At 46.6% G+C, this 18,964-nt stretch overlaps 5 non-coding genes across 5 annotated transcripts; 3 read left to right on the top strand and 2 right to left on the bottom strand.

The window, feature by feature from the left end:
* Positions 1-269: 269 nt before the first annotated feature.
* trnad-guc (transfer RNA aspartic acid (anticodon GUC)) lies at positions 270-341 on the bottom strand. Its single transcript has one exon. It is a non-coding gene; the product is annotated as a tRNA-Asp (tRNA).
* Positions 342-1,365: 1,024 nt separating this feature from the next.
* trnaf-gaa (transfer RNA phenylalanine (anticodon GAA)) lies at positions 1,366-1,438 on the top strand. Its single transcript has one exon. It is a non-coding gene; the product is annotated as a tRNA-Phe (tRNA).
* Positions 1,439-1,547: 109 nt separating this feature from the next.
* On the top strand, positions 1,548-1,620 carry trnav-aac (transfer RNA valine (anticodon AAC)). Its single transcript has one exon. It is a non-coding gene; the product is annotated as a tRNA-Val (tRNA).
* A 574-nt stretch (positions 1,621-2,194) lies between these two features.
* trnah-gug (transfer RNA histidin (anticodon GUG)) lies at positions 2,195-2,266 on the bottom strand. Its single transcript has one exon. It is a non-coding gene; the product is annotated as a tRNA-His (tRNA).
* A 694-nt stretch (positions 2,267-2,960) lies between these two features.
* Positions 2,961-3,033, top strand: trnav-cac (transfer RNA valine (anticodon CAC)). The gene has a single exon. It is a non-coding gene; the product is annotated as a tRNA-Val (tRNA).
* The last annotated feature ends 15,931 nt before the right edge of the window (positions 3,034-18,964 follow it).

Raw genomic sequence — 18,964 nt, 5'->3', positions numbered from 1 at the left:
ACAAACGACCAACTCGGAATGACTTGCCTTTGACGCTTCTCAAAGCGTTCTTTGTGCATCGAACAGACCCACTCACCTCTTAGTGTGGCGGGATCTGCACAGTGCATGTCGCAGCGCTTCCTGCTTTCACTTCAATGTGCTTCCTGATGTCGAGTCGACTGCCGTGCGGAGGCTCTGAAAGCGAGAGCAATGAAAAGGTGCACGACGCTGTGAAAGAAAACAGAGAAGTGAAAGGCAGTCATTTCTCTAAGGAGGTGAAAGAAAAGCTACTCCCCGTCGGGGAATCGAACCCCGGTCTCCCGCGTGACAGGCGGGGATACTTGCCACTATACTAACGAGGAAGACATCACTCTCTCCAACCCCCGGCATCGTGTCCCGACCCAGCATGCTGGAAGCCGACGCGTGCTGTGATCCCTTTACGGAGCAGAAATGACAACCGAGGAGCCGAGAGATCATGTCAGCATTTCGCGTCTGAACGGAAAACACAAACGACCAACTCGGAATGACTTGCCTTTGACGCTTTTCAAAGTGTTCTTTGTGCACGACGACTGCGCCGCCTAGCAGATACAAAGGGGTTGTACAACTTTGAACTAGCAAATGGAAGAGGGCTAAGCCCCCTCTCTTTTAGCCCAGGTTCGATCTGTCTCCCAGAATCACCAGGGCGCACACACACACACACCCGTGCCGTTGAAGTGCTCTGCTTCATTTCTAAGTGCAACTCAACATTCACTCCTACCCCGAGTGCAGAAAAGACAGCATCCACAGCAACAACAGCTCAGGTCTCTGCACAGGAGCTAAGCTGCCCTCATCTCCTCTGCTCTGCGGCTCCTGCGGAGTGGAGTCCTGCCTGGAGCCGTGTTTGCAGGCGGCGGCTCCCCGCGCCCTGTCTGGGCGTCGTGTCCAAGAGCTCCTGGGAGGAAGAGCGAGCCCTCCCACTCGGGGGCTTTTCCACGGTCTGTGTGAGGAGGGGCGGGTGTGTCCAGTAGCTTATCGAGCGGAAGCCTGGGGCGGCGGAGAGCTGTGATCGTGCAGACCTTGAGGTGTCACCTCTTTGTCTGCTTTCCCGCCCCCCCTCCGCCCAAGCTCTGCTCCAAAGTAGCCCGGCAACCCCTCACACCTGCACGTGTCACAACCTAAGGTGCGGTCATGAGACACCCATGGCGTGTCGTTCTGTTCTTGCTAATTGTTTCCTGCCCGTCGCAGGCAGGAGTCCATGCGAGGAAGATGCGCTGGACAGAGCTCAGAGGGCGCAGCTGGGTGGCTTTCCTTCTGAGTGACGTTCCTGCAACACTCTCCCGCTACTCTTGGTGCGCTCATGCCACAACACAGGAAGGCTGGAGCAGGTGGCTGTGGGCTTTGCGCACTGCCGAAATAGCTCAGTTGGGAGAGCGTTAGACTGAAGATCTAAAGGTCCCTGGTTCGATCCCGGGTTTCGGCATTTTGTTTCATCGCGCCCTTTGTTCCTCTCTCCAGCGCCACCTGCCTAAAGTGACGCGTCCCTTTCTCAGCCCGAAACGCAAGCGAGACACCAGCAGCAGTCCCTACAGGTTTCCGTAGTGTAGCGGCTATCACGTTCGCCTAACACGCGAAAGGTCCCCGGTTCGAGACCGGGCGGAAACAGCCTCGTTTTGCACGCTCCTGTACTTCACAGAGGTCTTGAGCGACCGGTCATTTGTTCCCAATGTATTTCCGGTGCCTTCGTGCACTCTTGTACCAAACGCACGTTCCTTCTGTACGCGGAGCCGATCATTTGCAATTGGGCTGTGCCGACAGACCAGGTCGAGCTCTGTCGGCTCAAAAGCAGCGCAGGACCTGCAAGAACAACAGAAAGATTAGCATCCAGCGGGGGCCTCTTAGTGAGCCCAAGAGCTCATCAAGAATCGGCTCCAGCAACAGGGCTGGGCGCATTGTTCCATTCTCCGCCCACTCTCGGTGTAAACAAGTCCCTCCTGGTCTCTGCTTGAAATGCACTTTCCTGCGTTTGCTTTGGTGTAACTGGCTTCCCCTGCATGGGCGAATGTGAAGAAGATCCTTAGTAAGTCATTGAAGAAAACCGAGAAGAGGTCGGAGTGGCCTCTGTCGTTCATCAACGATCCAGTCAGGCAGTACTCCTCTGTAAAGCGCCGTTCGTTCACATCGATTGGCTTTTATTTGCCTTCATTCGTGCGAGTAGTAAAAGCAGACGCCCCTATTCTGCCGTGACCCGGATTCGAACCGGGGTTGTTGCGGCCACAACGCAAAGTACTGACCACTATACGATCACAGCGAGTTACCGAGACACACGCGGCAGGGCGGAAAGGGCTGTGCTCTCTTCGTGTGACATAATTCGGAAAAGTCCTGACGTTGCATTTCAACTGAGCCCCAGTATACATCGACCCTTCGACACTCTGAGTGACAACTCTCTTGCGTGTTTTCTCATATTTATGTAGTTTGCTTGCTTGATGCCGTGAACAGCATGGTTGTTCGCTGCCATATAGTCTAGCGGTTAGGGTTCCTGGTTTTCACCCAGGCGGTTCGACTCGGTTTTGCCTCCTGCTTTCCAAAAGATCAGCACCGTGTACGAAAGAGCCGCATTAAAACTATTCGAACGTGCAAAACGTGCGAGAAGAGGGGGCGCTTGTTTCCAACCGAAACTTCTCGCGTGTGAGACGAGCTGATCATCGCTGTGGGAGGGTTACTCTGGTAGACAGGGCTGACCTTCGGCAATAGGATTTATAGTCTCCAAGATGATATTTGCACTTTCTGGAGAGGCGATTTTCTCCACTTCAGTAGCCCGATTTCGTCGATTGCGTGGAGAGGGCTGTAGAATGTGGCGCCGCCTTTCCTGCTCCGTCCATGACAGGCGTGCTGGTCTCTGGAGAGAGAGCACGGTCCATCAGCGCACTCCAATAAAGGCACTGGAAGCAGCTAAATCGCATTGGCGAAGCTCAGCGCTGGGCCGCTGGGCACGTCTTACCACCGTTTCCGTAGTGTAGTGGTTATCACGTTCGCCTCACACGCGAAAGGTCCCCGGTTCGAAACCGGGCGGAAACAGACATCTTTTGTCGCCAGGCACAAAAGGGGATTGGGGATTCGCCTAGCGCTGTGATCGAACAGACCCACTGGACCCACCTCTTAGTGTGGCGGGATCTGCACAGTGCATGTCACAGCGCATCCTGCTTTCACTTCAAGGCGCGTCCTGATGCACCCCAGTCTCCCGCGTGACAGGTGGGGACAGGTGACAGGTCCTATACTAACGAGGAAGACATCGCTCTCTCCGACCCCCGGCATCGTGTCCCGACCCACCGTGCTGGAAGCCGACGCGTGCTGTGATTCCTTTACGGAGCAGAAATGACAACCGAGGAGCCGAGAGATCATTTCAGCATTTCGCGTCTGAACGGAAAACACAAACGACCAACTCGGAATGACTTGCCTTTGACGCTTCTCAAAGCGTTCTTTGTGCATCGAACAGACCCACTCACCTCTTAGTGTGGTGGGATCTGCACAGTGCATGTCGCAGCGCTTCCTGCTTTCACTTCAATGTGCTTCCTGATGTCGAGTCGACTGCCGTGCGGACCCAGTGGGTATTGATTCGTCGAATATACGTATATTTACGGCGAAATTACGGCTATACGTATATATACGTCGCCTCGACGTATAATCAACATCGAATTGCAACCGTAAAATCGACGACATGAATAAACGCATATATAACGTCGAAAACACATCTAACACAGTGCCTGAGGCTTTTTACTGTATGTATCGTGTGTGCCGCAACTAGGAGTATACGGCACTCTGCACAGTGCACGAAGTAAATTATTTTGGCAGTAATTAATTTACACGTGTATAATAAATATAGTAAATATAATAAATGAATTACTGCCAAAATAATTTACTTCGTGCACTGTGCAGAGTGCCGTATACTCCTAGTTGCGGCACACACGATACATACAGTAAAAAGCCTCAGGCACTGTGTTAGATGTGTTTTCGACGTTATATATGCGTTTATTCATGTCGTCGATTTTACGGTTGCAATTCGACGTTGATTATACGTCGAGGCGACGTATATATACGTATAGCCGTAATTTCGCCGTAAATATACGTATATTCGACGAATCAATGCCCACAGCTTGGCATACAAGGGTTTTGCTGAGGGGGTCTTGCCACCTGCCTGAAAACAGAAAACAGTAAAATGTTTGAGTGCCTATAGAGTTTCTATTTTTATTTTCTTGACAAAAGTTGATACCATTTCCTGGACACCCCGTCCCCCATCAGTGCGCGGTGCCCGGGGAAAAATCTGTAGGGGGGCGTCTGAAATTCTGAGGGGGGAGTGATATTTCGGTTGAAACGGAGCTGTACGGTGCAGCTACCCAAATGAAATCTCGCAGCTATGCCATTGATTAGTGCTTCATGATAGAAGATAACGACTAGCAATCTGCTATTTGCGATGAAGTTCAGTTTCACATTTTTCGTCACTCTCACGTTTTGTATTGCCTGGAGCGAAAAGTACCATAAGCGTTCATTTTTGCAGCTACATGGACGTTCTGAATCGTTAAGAAAAAAATGTTGTAAAACCAACAGAAAGCACAGACTGCTATAACTAGTCCTAGTTATATAACGATTTTAAGTATAATGATAAACTACTGCAAGGAATCGGTCCACCTGAGCAAACAGGATCGTAATGTTGACACTCAATAACGACACAGATATGTGCAGTTCCTGGACGGATAGCCCTCCTGCCCATCAAACAGACTGAGTGACTGTTCGTGTCATTTAGTGTTGTCTGACCATTGACAAAGTACAACTATTTTTTTAGGGCGCAAATTAAGTTAGGTAAATATTTTTGCCCAAAACTGAAGGGACGACATTCCCCCCTCCCCCCGTGATGCCAGGCCTGTCCCCATCCTATTCCATAATGTCATTATATATAATACCATACAACAGTGACCAATCCTTACTAACTGCATGCGTTAAAATTGCACATCAGCTCATAGCAGGGGGCACATAGCCGCGATGTATTATCAATGTTAAATTTCAACCATAATATCGACAACATTAATAAACGCATACGTTGAGAAAATATCGAACCCAGCATATTTTCCGGTTATATACCACAATGCATTGCTAGTATTCGTTGGTCACCATTTTGGACACGTTTTTCAAACGTAGAAGTATATCTGCAAATATCTCAGCAATCCTCTTTTGACGAGTAAGTATGAACAATAATAATACTATCTGAATACATACAGATCTTTCTTAATATTATTTTGATTAAAATAGTACGTGAATAAGCAAAAAAATGGCACATAAAATATTTTGAAAGGGGAAGATGACACAAAATCGTTTTGCCGTTTCTCTTATTCTTATTCTATGTTGTACTTTCAAACTTTGGGTAATTAGGACAGACTTTGTGGTGGCGGAGGGGAGTCCCCATTACCTGTAAAGCGCTTTGAGTGGAGTGTCCAGAAAAAGCGCTATATAAGTGTAAGCAATTGTTATAATTATTATTATTATTATTATTATTATTATTATTACTTTATTGCTCAACTGCTATGATGCAAGCCAAATTTTATACATTTATTTCAGCTTTGAGCTTAGTAAACCGTTCATTTTTTAGATTATACTAAAGAAGATATTAATCATCATTTATTTGGGAAGTAATATTATATAATTTTCTCCTAGCTGCGGTGCTGAAGTCCCACCGTACATCAACAGAAAAAGAAATAAAGGAGCGCGCAATGTGTTACTTGAAGAATGCATATGCAAGGCAGGGGGCCAGGAGATCTGGACTCTGAAAATAATAGGTTTTTGGTTCTAACTGTTAGGACAATTAGACAGGGTTTGCAAATAGTGGACAAAAACCGTCTTAACTTCCATTGTAATATTTTTTTTCTTGGAAATATAGAAGTTGTACATTTTAAAATGTATATTTGAATCAAAATGTGGTTTTGAGTTAGTGTGTTAATGTAATTAGTTTTGTGTTTGTCATTACTATACTGTATATTGCCATGTTACCAGAATTTGTAGCTGAAGTTTAAGACTAGTTGTGTTTTTTATGATTATTGCCCATATGTTGATTGTTGATTGATTGTATACAATGTATAATTTGAAAAACGTATGTTTCAGGTGTGAATGTGTATTTTCAGAATAAATTTCTAAACCTAAACATTGGCTTGGTTTACTTGTTTCTACACCTATAAAATCTATCTTTGATGTATAATAGACCTCTAATGTTATCCGTATAATAGACCTCTAACCATATACGTATAATAGACCTCTAAAGTTATCCGTATAATAGACCTCTAACCATATACGTATAATAGACGTCTAAAGTTATACGTATAATAGACCTCTAACCATATACGTATAATAGACGTCTAAAGTTATACGTATAATAGACCTCTAACCATATACGTATAATAGACGTCTAAAGTTATACGTATAATAGTCCTCTAACCATATACGTATAATAGTCCTCTAAAGTTATCCATATAATAGACCTCTAAAGTTATCCGGAACTCCAACCATATATGTATTATAGTCTTCTAAATTTATCCGTATAATAGAACTCCAACCATTTATGTATAATGAACGTCTAAACATAGACGTATAATTGACGTATAACTTTAGACGTATATTAGAATTTCATTCTAGACGAATTGTAGACCACATTTAGACGTCTAGGGTATACGTTTAATAGACGTATATTATACGTCTTTTGCCCACTGGGTAGTCACCGAGGAAGGCGTTTTTCGCTGATCGCGTGTTTTTACCAGCCTCACCTCCGACATAATCCACCAGACGAGAAGTTTAGAACCGCTTTTCTGATTATTTTTACGAGCCGTCTCAAGACGTCAATAAAACCGCCTTCGTTTTTGTATCCCCCTCCCCTCGTGTTTTCGGACATTAGGGAGCCGTGAAAAGACGAGAGAAGTCAGTTTATGTCCGTCTAAAAATAAAATAAAATAAACTTTGGAACAAGTAATAGGTTTATTCCATGCTGAAAAAAAGAAGAAAGAGAACACAACGTTTCGGCCGTGGAGCCTTCTTCAGGTGTGAGAGAGACAGGGCAGTAGGCAAAGGTACAGAAGCAGGAGAACAAAGGCTGGGAGGGAGGAGGAGTGAGAGGCGGGAGCAGGGGACAGAAAGAGAGGCCAAACAAGAGGTTTAAAGTCAGAATGGGTGCAGAGAGGTGTGAAATGAAACTTCCAATGAATGGAGAAAATTTAAAAGAACAGTAATCTGTCGTTAAGGGAAGGGAGAATGTGTGATCCTAGCTGCAGAATAATTTTAGTTTCGGTGGTCTTTCTGATGTATGAGTTCGGAAAACCGTCTTTGAGAACACAGACGGAGAGATTAGAGTGGTCGTGGCCGTCAGAGGTGAAATGAGAAACAATGGGCTTGGAGAGATCTTTAATCTTCACAGCCCTGACGTGTTCTCTGAAGCGGTCTCCGAGTCTCCTTCCTGTTTCCCCAATGTAGATGGCTGGGCATTTACTGCAAGAGATACAGTAAATAAGGTTGCTGGAGGTACAAGATGCTGTCTGGGTGATCCGGAATTGTCCTGAGGGGCCTTGAATGAGTGTGGTGGTGGCTGTGTACTTGCAGGTGATACAGCGAGCTCTTTTGCAAGGGAAAGTGCCTGGTGTGGATGGTTGCTGAGGGCGGTCAAGGGAGCTGTGGACAAGGAGGTTACGCAGATTAGGTGGTCGGCGATATGAGATGATAGGGCGATCAGAAAAGAGGGCCCCAATGGAGGGATCATCCTGTAGGATGGAAAAGTTCTGGTTAATGGTCCCCTAACACACTTCCTATCCCCAGGATACATCAGAAAGACCACCGAAACTAAAATTATTCTGCAGCTGGGATCACACATTCTCCCTTCCCTTAACGACAGATTACTGTTCTTTTAAATTTTCTCCATTCATTGGAAGTTTCATTTCACACCTCTCTGCACCCATTCTGACTTCACACCTCTTGATTGGCCTCTCTTTCTGTCCCCTGCTCCCGCCTCTCACTCCTCCTCCCTCTCAACCTTTGTTCTCCCGCTACTTTACCTTTGCCTACTGCCCTGTCTCTCTCACACCTGAAGAAGGCTCCACGGCCGAAACGTTGTGTTCTCTTTCTTCTTTTTTTCAGCATGGAATAAACCTATTACTTGTTCCTTTGCAGCCTACGCATGCTGACGCAGCTACCCACCTAAAATAAACTTTGGCCGAGTGCTGCATGTTTGAACAACATTTAACCGTGACATCTTGCCTAGAAGGCCAGTTGACATTTAGGCAAAAACGGAAGAAAAAAAAATTCAATCTTACGTTTCTACAATCTATTTCACTTGTATACTCACAGATCACAAAGAGCAGCTTGATTATTTTTTTTATTTTTTTTTTTGCTGTGTTGATCCTCAAACCGAACTCAGGCGGGTGACACCTTCCATAGGCAGCTCGACTCTCAGTGTCTCTGAGCTTTATCGCCCTGTCTGCCTCCTTGAACGATGTTAATCAAAGTTTTTAGCCTTGGGCTAAGCTTTTCTGTGACGAGAGGTGAAGGGCAGCCGATGTGTGCCTTAGGAATGTTGTTGGGAGTCGCGTATTTTTCAATTTTCAATGGGTTTTCACTGTGCCATAGTTAAATTTGCAATCGAAACGTTACACAATTGGGATTAAAATCATTTTAAGGGTGCAAGGAAAAGACGGGGTACCCTGGAATCTTTTGGGGGAAACAGCTGGTTACGATCCTGCAGGCAGGACAGGAGGTGTTTCTTTACACAAAGGGTGGCGGGGGTGGGGAACAACCCCCTCCCAGCCATGATGTTGAAGCCGCTATCCTGATTGAGTAATATCGATTAGAGGTGTAGCTCGAGGTAACAGCCTCCTCAATATTATATACCTTTTCTGTATTGAGAAAAGTCGCCAAAGATATGACCGTGCAGTTACTTAAAGGGAACAAAAGCGCAGATCTTGGGGGTTCTTTGAAGCTTTAATAGCGCATAAATGTGGGAGGTATCTTTAACTTTCAGAAACCCAGAGCTTCTTTTGATCATTATCTATGTAAAAATGTGTCGAGTTGTCGCGCACTGGGACAGTTCTATAAGCAAGTAACGTTTCTGTGTACAATGGATTCCTTACCGTTGCTCTGAATGTGATGCGGCTTTCAAGAAAATACGACGACCGCCTTCTCGCCTTTGTGTGACCAATCTCCCTGCTCGCTGGTGTCTTGGAGTGTAGAATTTTCTTCGGGGGCGGCACGGCATCGTAGTGGCCAGCATGGGTGCCCTCGCATTGAAGGGGACCTGGGTTCAATTCTGGACCTGGAGTTTATCTAGTGTTCATGTAGTTTTCCTGCACAGGGTTCAGAGCCATGCTGGTGGGAAAACTGGCCCTGGTGTGTGTGTGTGTGTCCTGTGGTGGTCTGGCATCCCGTGCTGGGTGTATTCTGATTTGCGCCCGCTGCTTGCCGGGATAAGCTCCGGTTTGCCCGCGACCCTAAAGCTTTATCATGCGGTTATAAAAAGGCTGAATGGACAGTCAGGCGATTCAGGAACGATCCTCCTATCAAAGCACCACAGACACTGCTACCCGTTGGAAGGTTCTGATCTCGGCATAGGTCGTCTCCGGTGCACTGCACCTCTCTCCCTTCTATCTGGAGCTCCCTGTGGGGACTACAGTTGAGTAGTGCAGCCCTTCCTCTTCCTCCTGCTCACAGACACAGGGCAGGTCAGGCATTAGTAATCACTCTTCCCCCCACTTCCTCATCACAGGCATTATTAATAGCTCTTCCCCCCACTTTCTCATCAGAGGCATTAATAAACAATCCCCTCCCCCACTTGCTTATGAGAGGCATTATTAATCGCTTTTCCCCCACTTCCCCATCTCAGGCATTATTAATCGCTCTCCCCCACCACCACTTCCCCATCACAGGCATTATTTATAGCTCAAATTTGTCTCCAGGTTCCTGAATGGGATTTACCATTTTTGTACACTGCACTATTCTGCACAGTAGTTCGTCACCTATTACCTGGTTGTCTTGACTGGCTCTCTTGACACTCCTCATCTGGCGGCTCCCTTCATTGGAGCTCCTGTCTCTGCGGTCTAGAAATAATTCAGGAACGGTAAATCAGGGTACCAGGCCCAGCAACAGGGCTGGGCAGCTTGTTCCACACCCCCACCACCCCTTTGCGTAAAGAAGAGCCTCCTGTCCTGACTGGAGGATCTCATCCAGCTGTGTCTGGATAGAAGCCAGGGTATCGGCCTCAACAACGTGGCAGGGCGGCTTGTTCCCCACCCCCGCCCCCCTTTGAGTACAGACGTGCCTCGCGCTTTCAGATATAAATCCAATGTAGTTTCAACTTGAGTGGCTGCGGGTTCTTATTTTAGATGGGGGCGTATTTCTGACCTGATGTGTATTTCTGTTTGTGAGAAAAGGCACTCCACTCGGTTGGCAAAATGCACCGTTTTGTGAAGGGGTACAAACGTGAGTCATTTGTAGATCAAAGCACCAGCCAAAATATTAGGTAGGAGGAGGAATGAATGATAATAATGGTAACAAGACAGCACCAGACACAATAGAGTTAAGCTGAGTGTGTGGGCATATTCAAAGGGAATAAAGAGACAATATGAATGTAATCTATGTGCGATGCGTATTCTCTGCTTTACAGCATCAAAAGAAAATTATCGACACCTTGTGAGACAACCGAGGTTGTGCAGACTTGGCCTCTGCGTGTGCAAAGACACCTTTCGGGCTGATGCAGCCCGTTGCAACACATGTTGCACCTCCACGCGTCTGCTGTCGTGTCTCTGGGTGCGACTCTCCACAGTTTGACACTTTTAGGCAGAAGCCAGTGACAATCCAACAGACAACAGGAACCCATCAACATGAAACGTTTTGGTTTTTTTTTTGGCTTTTTAGAGACTGGATGTTAAGAGAGAGAGAATTATTTTTTCCCAGCAACATCCTTACACAAAGAGTGTGACTGGAACAAACTGCCTGGCCCAAGCTGGGGGACACTGAGGCACAGCGGACTGAAATGTTACCGCCCATTACGTTCTAAGGAGGAGAAGATGAGAGACTGGGGAGCAGGGACAGATTCAGGGGAGGGTTTCCTCTGACATCTACAGTCAAATGGGGCCACCAGTGTACGACAGGGTAACTGTCTGGTTTAAATTTTTTTCACCAGCTTTGATACAGAAGTGGGGCAGTACAGTGGCCCAGGCAGGGGTAAGCAATGCCATCCTGCAGCCCCGGAGCCCTGGGTTCAATTCTGGACCTGGGGTGCTGTCTGTGGGGAGTTTACATGTTCTCAGCTGGTAGCCACTGAGAACCTCACACTTGTTTCTGTGCTCGTCAGAACTGTTAGCTCGCACAGCTTGGGGGCTGCCATCTACAACACCCGAGCTGTCATAGTGATGATACGCGCAGATTCACACCTGTCTCCTCTCTCTGTGCTTCAGAACTGTGAGATCTCAGAGCTGTGGCTGCTATTGGATATATCTTTTTGACCCGAGCTCACATCCAGCACATGCACACAGAATCACGCTTTGTTCATCTCTGGCCTCACCAGAGCATTTAGACGCAGTGAATGTGCACACAGAATCACATCTGACTCATCTCTGGGCTCACCAGAGCATTTGAACACACTGAATGTGCACACAGAATCACGCTGGAGCTTATCCCAGCAAGCAACAGACACAAGCTGGACACCAGTCCATCACACACACACACCAGGGCCAATTTTCCTACCCCACCAGCATGTCTTTGCACAGTGGGAGGAAACTGGAGCACCTGGAGGAAACCCACTTGAATGCAGGGAGAACGTGCAGACTCCACACAGACAGCACCCCATGATCTCAGACGGTCACTAACCTGCTAGACTCGTCCGTCAGCGCCTCATCAGGCAGTGGTGCTGCTGTCTGGACAGATCCCCCATCTCAGAGCCCCCCGGGGCCACTGGGGGCATGAAAACAAGAGGACAGTCCAGCCCTGGAGGATGAGACCTGCCCACCTCTAACAGCATGTGAGGACAATATAGCGCTTTCATGTCCTTAGAGATCTGCTACTGTGATGCACAGACTGCCAGACTGATTGACTAACTGGCACACTGGCACAATAATGAATAACTGACACACTGATTGATTAACTGGCACACTGACACTGATTAGCTGGCACACTGATGAATTAACTGGCACACTGGCACAATGAGTGATTAACTGGTACACTGACCTACAGACTGGCACACTGATTGATTAACTGACATATCAACATACTGATTGACAGATTGATTGATTAATTGGTACACTGACTGGCACACTGACACACTAATTGATTAGCTGGCACCCTGATATACTGACTGGCACACTGATACATTGATTGATTAACTGGCAAACTGATTTTGAGTAGCTGGCACACTGATTAACTGACACATTGATTGATTAACAGACACACTGACTGGCCAGGTCCAGCCTCGCTGAGCCCCCTAGATCTCTCACCTAGGAAGACGAGTCGGGTTCCGTTTCCGAAGCTGATTGCTCCTTCGGCTCTGTCAGCTCAGTAATACAGCGCCAGGTCTTCCTCGGTTACATTCCTCGGTCCGCAGGCTGCTGCTGTTCAGAAGAGCGGTGAAGCGAGACTCCAGACCCCCTTTACTGTACGCCGTATTATTTTTCTCCTGATTGGAGCCGGAGCGCATCAACGTCAGCACCGGGACCGGGGTCCGCCAGGCTCGCTGTGCGAACCACATGGTCCCAGATTGGCAAGTGACGTCACAGCCCAGGATGACCGTGTCGCCGGACTGACCGCTCTCACCTCGGCGCGCCTGGACAGCGGCCCCTGACATAAAGCCCTTCACAACCCAAGCTTTTCAATCCAGTCAGTCAAAACGGCTCCCTAAAACAGCCCAGAACGAGAGGCCACGGGACATTTTTAAACGAAAAAGTGTTTTTGGATTGAAAAAAAATCTCCGCTCACGCGTGCCGGCCGGGAAACACCTTGCTAGATAACACGAGTCCCGAAGTCGACTTCCAAAAGTCAAAGAATAATAAAACGCTATTTTATGCTGTTCGGCGCCATCGTCAGTTTCACGCTTTAAAAACGCGCTCTGAGGGATTAAACCGTTTTGGCTCAAAGGGCTATTTTTTCCTTTTCCAAAAAGGAAGCAAGTTGCAAGTGGTGCTCTAAAATCAGTTTAAGAACAGACGTGTATTAATAAGCTTCAGTAATTAGCGTAGCATTCATGTGCCATTTTTTTTTGCTGATTAGTCAAAATTAAGCGACACGCGGCAGGGGTATTTTGGTCATTAGTGTTGCTACATTGCAGGTCTGGGTTCCCGGGTTTGAATCTGGCCCGGGGGGACATTCTGTAAGGAATCTGCATGCTCTTCCCCGTTTCCTGACGCTTCTCCAATCCTTCTGACGCACGGAATGCCCGATTCTATGGGAATTTAAATCTTACACGAAGCAAAACGCACAGGGCATTTACAACAACAACAACAACAACAAAAAAAACACCAGCATTATAGGAAGCTAATTCGATTTCAAACTTGCTGGAAACGGAGAAGCGGCTCGTTAAAATATTGTACCTTGCACCTTAAACACGCTGGACGTCCCGAGGATATGACATATTAAATTTATAGACTTTGAGCGTGTGATATCGTGTGATACCGACTAATACCGTCTGGTAGCGTGTGATACCGTTTGATACCGATTAATACCATGTGATAGCATGTGATACCGAGAACGTGTAATACCGTGTTATACCGTTTGATACCGATTAGTACCGTGTGATACCGTGTGATACCGAGAGCTGCACCGAATCTCACCATCATCGACGAGCGGGGGTCAGTTTGGCACGCGTGCCTGGGTGTTCACTCCTGAACTGTAAGCGCTGTAATTAGCGGCGCCTGTTAATTGGCCTGACCAGGCGCGCGGCCCGGGGGGTTCTGGGAACGGGGAACGAACCACCGGACACGACTGGACGCGACACGGCTGCAGGATTTGGAAGGGAGCCCCTGTAAGTCCGCGAATCCCGTTTTTTTTCCTCAGTCCCGGTTCGACGAAGAGGTTCTTCGCGATGAAGGGTCGAGCGCCAATTCTCACGCTTTCTCTCTTTATTTTTATTTTTGCGCGGTGTCTGAGTTCAAGAGTGATGGTGACCTGAATGTTGATCCTGGGCTTTCGCTGGTTCTTACCGTCTCCATTGAGAGGTTTTTCGATGTTCTTTTAACCCCGAGCATCGGAGCGGTTTATACAGCAAGTGTCGTTCCGCGTTAGCAAAAAAAAGTGGAATTTTATGTGAAAGACTACATATCAGTTCACTAATGATTGGATTAATTAAACATCTGGAAATTAATTTTCTCTGTCGTTAAGCGTTGTCGTTCTTCAGTACGTCATTGGTTCGTTTTTGGTCAGTGTTTCTCTTAAAACTAATTTGAGAAACCAAAGCTTAGACGTACACCCATATTGATCATCATGTACGTTAATAATCTGTAATAGTGTGATTTCACGTTATTGTCCTGACTACAAATGACTTTTTTTTAGTAACGGGCGTAGTCGTTTTGGATCAGAAAGGTTAGTGCTCTGAAAATATTATTGTGGTCGTGTTACAAATCGGTGTTTTCTGATTGATTCGAGTGTTCCATCGCCGTCAACGCAGCATTCGATTAAATGTTCGGCTTGTAGTGGACATTGGTCGAGTCGTTTAAAAATCGAACTTTGCTTTCAAAGTCGCAGAGTGAGTGAATGAGAGTTTCCTTCTTTGAAAGCGACGGCGGCTGAAGACGTCAAACATCGAAGTATTATTTTAAAAAAGCATTGCTGTACTTAAAAGACACCCAAGGTCTAATGTTAAATAACCTAACACTTCGTGCCTTTTTTTACTTTTTTACAAAAGGTTTCAAACCTCAGTATCTTGGAGTCGAGGATATTCTCTAGTGCCCAAATGCGTTTTAGGACATTTCCTTGTTCATATCGATAGTTTACCTGTGGGACTCCGACAGGAAAGTTAAAAAAAACGACTACTCGGGGGAATCAAACAAAAGTCGAGCCCAGCGATACATTTTGGAGGCGCGATCCTGCACGTGTCCGGTTTTGAAACGCATCGAGATCAATGTGACGGTTCGACAACCCATCCGGCGTCGAAAACGTCTTGATGTCGCCAAAGCACATAAGGTTGTCGGGGATACTGGCGCAAAATCGAAAAGTCCCTTTTACACGTCTGGCTGTGTTCAAACAGTGCGTAAAAACTACGCGCTTTTCTACGACGGTTTTCAAAGTAAGACCTCATCGCTCGATCAGACTGAAAGTTGTAAGGGAAAATATTACGGTGGCTTTAAATTCGGAATAAAAAATATATTTAAATCTTGTGATTAATACCATAACATTAAAAAACAGCGCTTTCCCGACACTCTGTGAAGAGTTCTTTTACCATGCCAATACGGAACTATTTTTTTCCACGGTGTATTTAATTCCAACCATTGCGGTAGAAACTTGTTCCCAATCCAAAAATGTACCGTCAACCGTTGTCTCTAAAGTTACGCTGGAGCACCCCGGTTACTTCAAGAAGCTGGCACTCCTGTGAATAATTTAGCAATATTGCCCTTGCAGAAACCTAATAGGTTCTAAACCAAATGTATACAATTCTACTTTAATCACTCTGAGTTGTTCAATAGTCACCGAGGAAGGCGTTTTTCGCTGATCGCGTGTTTTTACCAGCCTCACCTCCGACATAATCCACCAGACGAGAAGTTTAGAACCGCTTTTCTGATTATTTTTACAAGACGTCAATAAAACCGCCTTCGTTTTTGTATCCCCCTCCCCTCGTGTTTTCGGACATTAGGGAGCCGTGAAAAGACGAGAGAAGTCAGTTTATGTCCGTCTAAAAATAAAATAAATTAAACTTTGGCCGAGTGCTGCATGTTTGAACAACATTTAACCGTGACATCTTGCCTAGAAGGCCAGTTGACATTTAGGCAAAAACGGAAGAAAAAAAAATTCAATCTTACGTTTCTACAATCTATTTCACTTGTATACTCACAGATCACAAAGAGCAGCTTCATTATTTATTTATTTTTTTTTGCTGTGTTGATCCTCAAACCGAACTCAGGCGGGTGACACCTTCCATAGGCAGCTCGACTCTCAGTCTCTGAGCTTTATCGCCCTGTCTGCCTCCTTGAACGATGTTAATCAAAGTTTTTAGCCTTGGGCTAAGCTTTTCTGTGACGGGAGGTTAAGGGCAGCCGATGTGTGCCTTAGGAATGTTGTTGGGAGTCGCGTATTTTTCAATTTTCAATGGGTTTTCACTGTGCCATAGTTAAATGTGCAATCGAAAAGTTACACAATTGGGATTAAAATCATTTTAAGGGTGCAAGGAAAAGACGGGGTACCCCGGCATCTTTTGGGGGAAACAGCTGGTTAAGATCCTGCAGGCAGGACAGGAGGTGTTTCTTTACACAAAGGGTGGCAGGGATGGGGAACAACCCCCTCCCAGCCATGATGTTGAAGCCGCTATCCTGATTGGGTAATATCGATTAGAGGTGTAGCTCGAGGTAACAGCCTCCTCAATATTATATACCTTTTCTGTATTGAGAAAAGTCGCCAAAGATATGACCGTGCAGTTACTTAAAGGGAACAAAAGCACAGATCTTGGGGGTTCTTTGAAGCTTTAATAGCGCATAAATGTGGGAGGTATCTTTAACTTTCAGAAACCCAGAGCTTCTTTTGATCATTATCTATGTAAAAATGTGTCGAGTTGTCGCGCACTGGGTCAGTTCTATAAGCAAGTAACGTTTCTGTGTACAATGGATTCCTTACCGTTGCTCTGAATGTGATGCGGCTTTCAAGAAAATACGACGACCGCCTTCTCGCCTTTGTGTGACCGATCTCCCTGCTCGCTGGTGTCTTGGAGTGTAGAATTTTCTTCGGGGGCGGCACGGCATCGTAGTGGCCAGCATGGGTGCCCTCGCATTGAAGGGGACCTGGGTTCAATTCTGGACCTGGAGTTTATCTAGTGTTCGTGTGGTTTTCCTGCACACAGTTCAGAGATGCTGGTGGGAAAACTGGCCCTGGTGTGTGTGTGTGTGTCCTGTGGTGGTCTGGCGTCCCGTGCTGGGTGTATTCTGATTTGCGCCCGCTGCTTGCCGGGATAAGCTCCGGTTTGACCGCGACCCTAAAGCTTTATCATACGGTTATAAAATGGCTGAATGGACAGTCAGGCGATTCAGGAACGATCCTCCTATCAAAGCAAGCGTCCTTTCCTGGTCGCATGACTCTGGGGTGTGTGGATTTGCTCGTAGGGAAATAAACATTATCAAGGACCGTTCAGCTCAACAACGGACTAGAACATCAAGCCAGTTCTAATTTCTCCCTCGTCAGGGCTGGCTGAAATGAATTGTCGTTACTCTGATGAGTTTGACTGTTATGTAAAATGATTTTTTGTTGTATGTGTGTGTGTGGAGGGGGGTGTTCGTCTATATACGGAAAAATGGTGTGATCTGGTGAATTTTTGCGTTTACCTCATCATTTTCATTTTCAATTCAGTTTTCAATTTCAAGCTTTATTGTCCCCTGGGGGAATTTTTTTTTTTACGGCACAGTCAAACACAACACAATGACAATACACATTATCAAAAGGGAAGGGAATACAGTGGTGTTACAGGAGATAAGAAACAGGAGACAGGAGACAAGGTACAGTAGTTACTTTGCATTGTTTTGGACTGTGATTGCAGTGGGGATGAAAGATTTCCTGAGTCTGAATCAGTGCGTCAATACCGATATGTCCAATACCTGGCCTCATCCTGCTTTTGTTTGTATATGTAAACACGTCAGACGCGGGATTGGTGATTAACTGCGACCACTACTATTCTCTTGGGTGATATTTTGTTGTTGTTTTTTTGCTATCTGTGGGAGGTTGGCGTAGCTTGGTGTGTAAAGACCTGCTCAGATCTGAGCGCAAAACCACTGTTGACATCCTGTTGTCACTGTTGAAACTCTGGAAAAACTTGTACTGGACCACCTCAGAACCCTGGTGAGTACAGCACTGGACCCCCTGCAGTTCGCCTACCGGTCACACCTGGGAGTGGAGGACGCAGTCATCTATCTGCTACACAGAGCTAACTCTCACCTGGAGAAGACGGGGAGCATCGTGAGAGTTATGTTCTTTGACTTCTCCAGTGCCTTTAACACCATCCATCCACCTTTACTGAGAGATAAGCTAAGGGTGGCACAGGTGGACACTCCCCTGGTGTCCTGGATTATAGACTATCTGACCTGCAGGCCACAGTATGTACGGCTACAGAGCTGTGTGTCTGAACAGGTTGTTAGCAGTACTGGGGCTCCACAGGGGACTGCCCTTGCTCCATTCCTGTTCACGTTTTACACCTCTGACTTCAGGTACAACTCTGAGACATGTAATCTGCAGAAGTTTTCGGATGACTCTGCAAGTGTGGGGTGTATAAGAGAGGGGAGGGAGGAGTAATATAGGAAGTTGATTACCAACTTCGTGGAGTGGTGTCATCTTAACCATCTCCAGCTTTACACCAGCAAGACCAAAGAAATGATCTTGGACTTCCGGAGGAATTAGTCTCCGCTGAACCCTGTTTCCATTCAGGGTGAGGACATAGAGGGGGTACAGTCCTACCGATGCCCTGTACAAGAAAGGTCAGAGCCAACTCTATTTTCTTAGGAGACTCAGGTCCTTTGGTGTGTGTGGAACACTGCTACACATTTTTTATGAATCAGTGGTGGCAGCAGCCATCTTCTAAGCTGTTGTAAGCTGGGGCAGCAGCATCATGACAGATGCAAATAGGCTCAATAAACTCATCAAGAAGGCTGGCTCTGTGTTGGGGCTGAGCCTTGACCCCATGGAGGTGGTGGCTGAGAGGAGAATGCTGACCAAGCTCACAGCCATCAGGAACAACGCCTCTCATCCGCTTCATGGGACTGTTACTGGGCAGCGGAGCACTTTTAGCAATAGACTGCTCCAGCTCCGGTGTTCA

Source organism: Lepisosteus oculatus, chromosome 14, assembly GCF_040954835.1.
Source record: "Lepisosteus oculatus isolate fLepOcu1 chromosome 14, fLepOcu1.hap2, whole genome shotgun sequence".
NCBI classification, from domain to species: Eukaryota; Metazoa; Chordata; class Actinopteri; order Semionotiformes; family Lepisosteidae; genus Lepisosteus; species Lepisosteus oculatus.
Note: the sequence above shows the minus strand (reverse complement) of the source record. Positions and strands in the feature narration are given on the sequence as shown.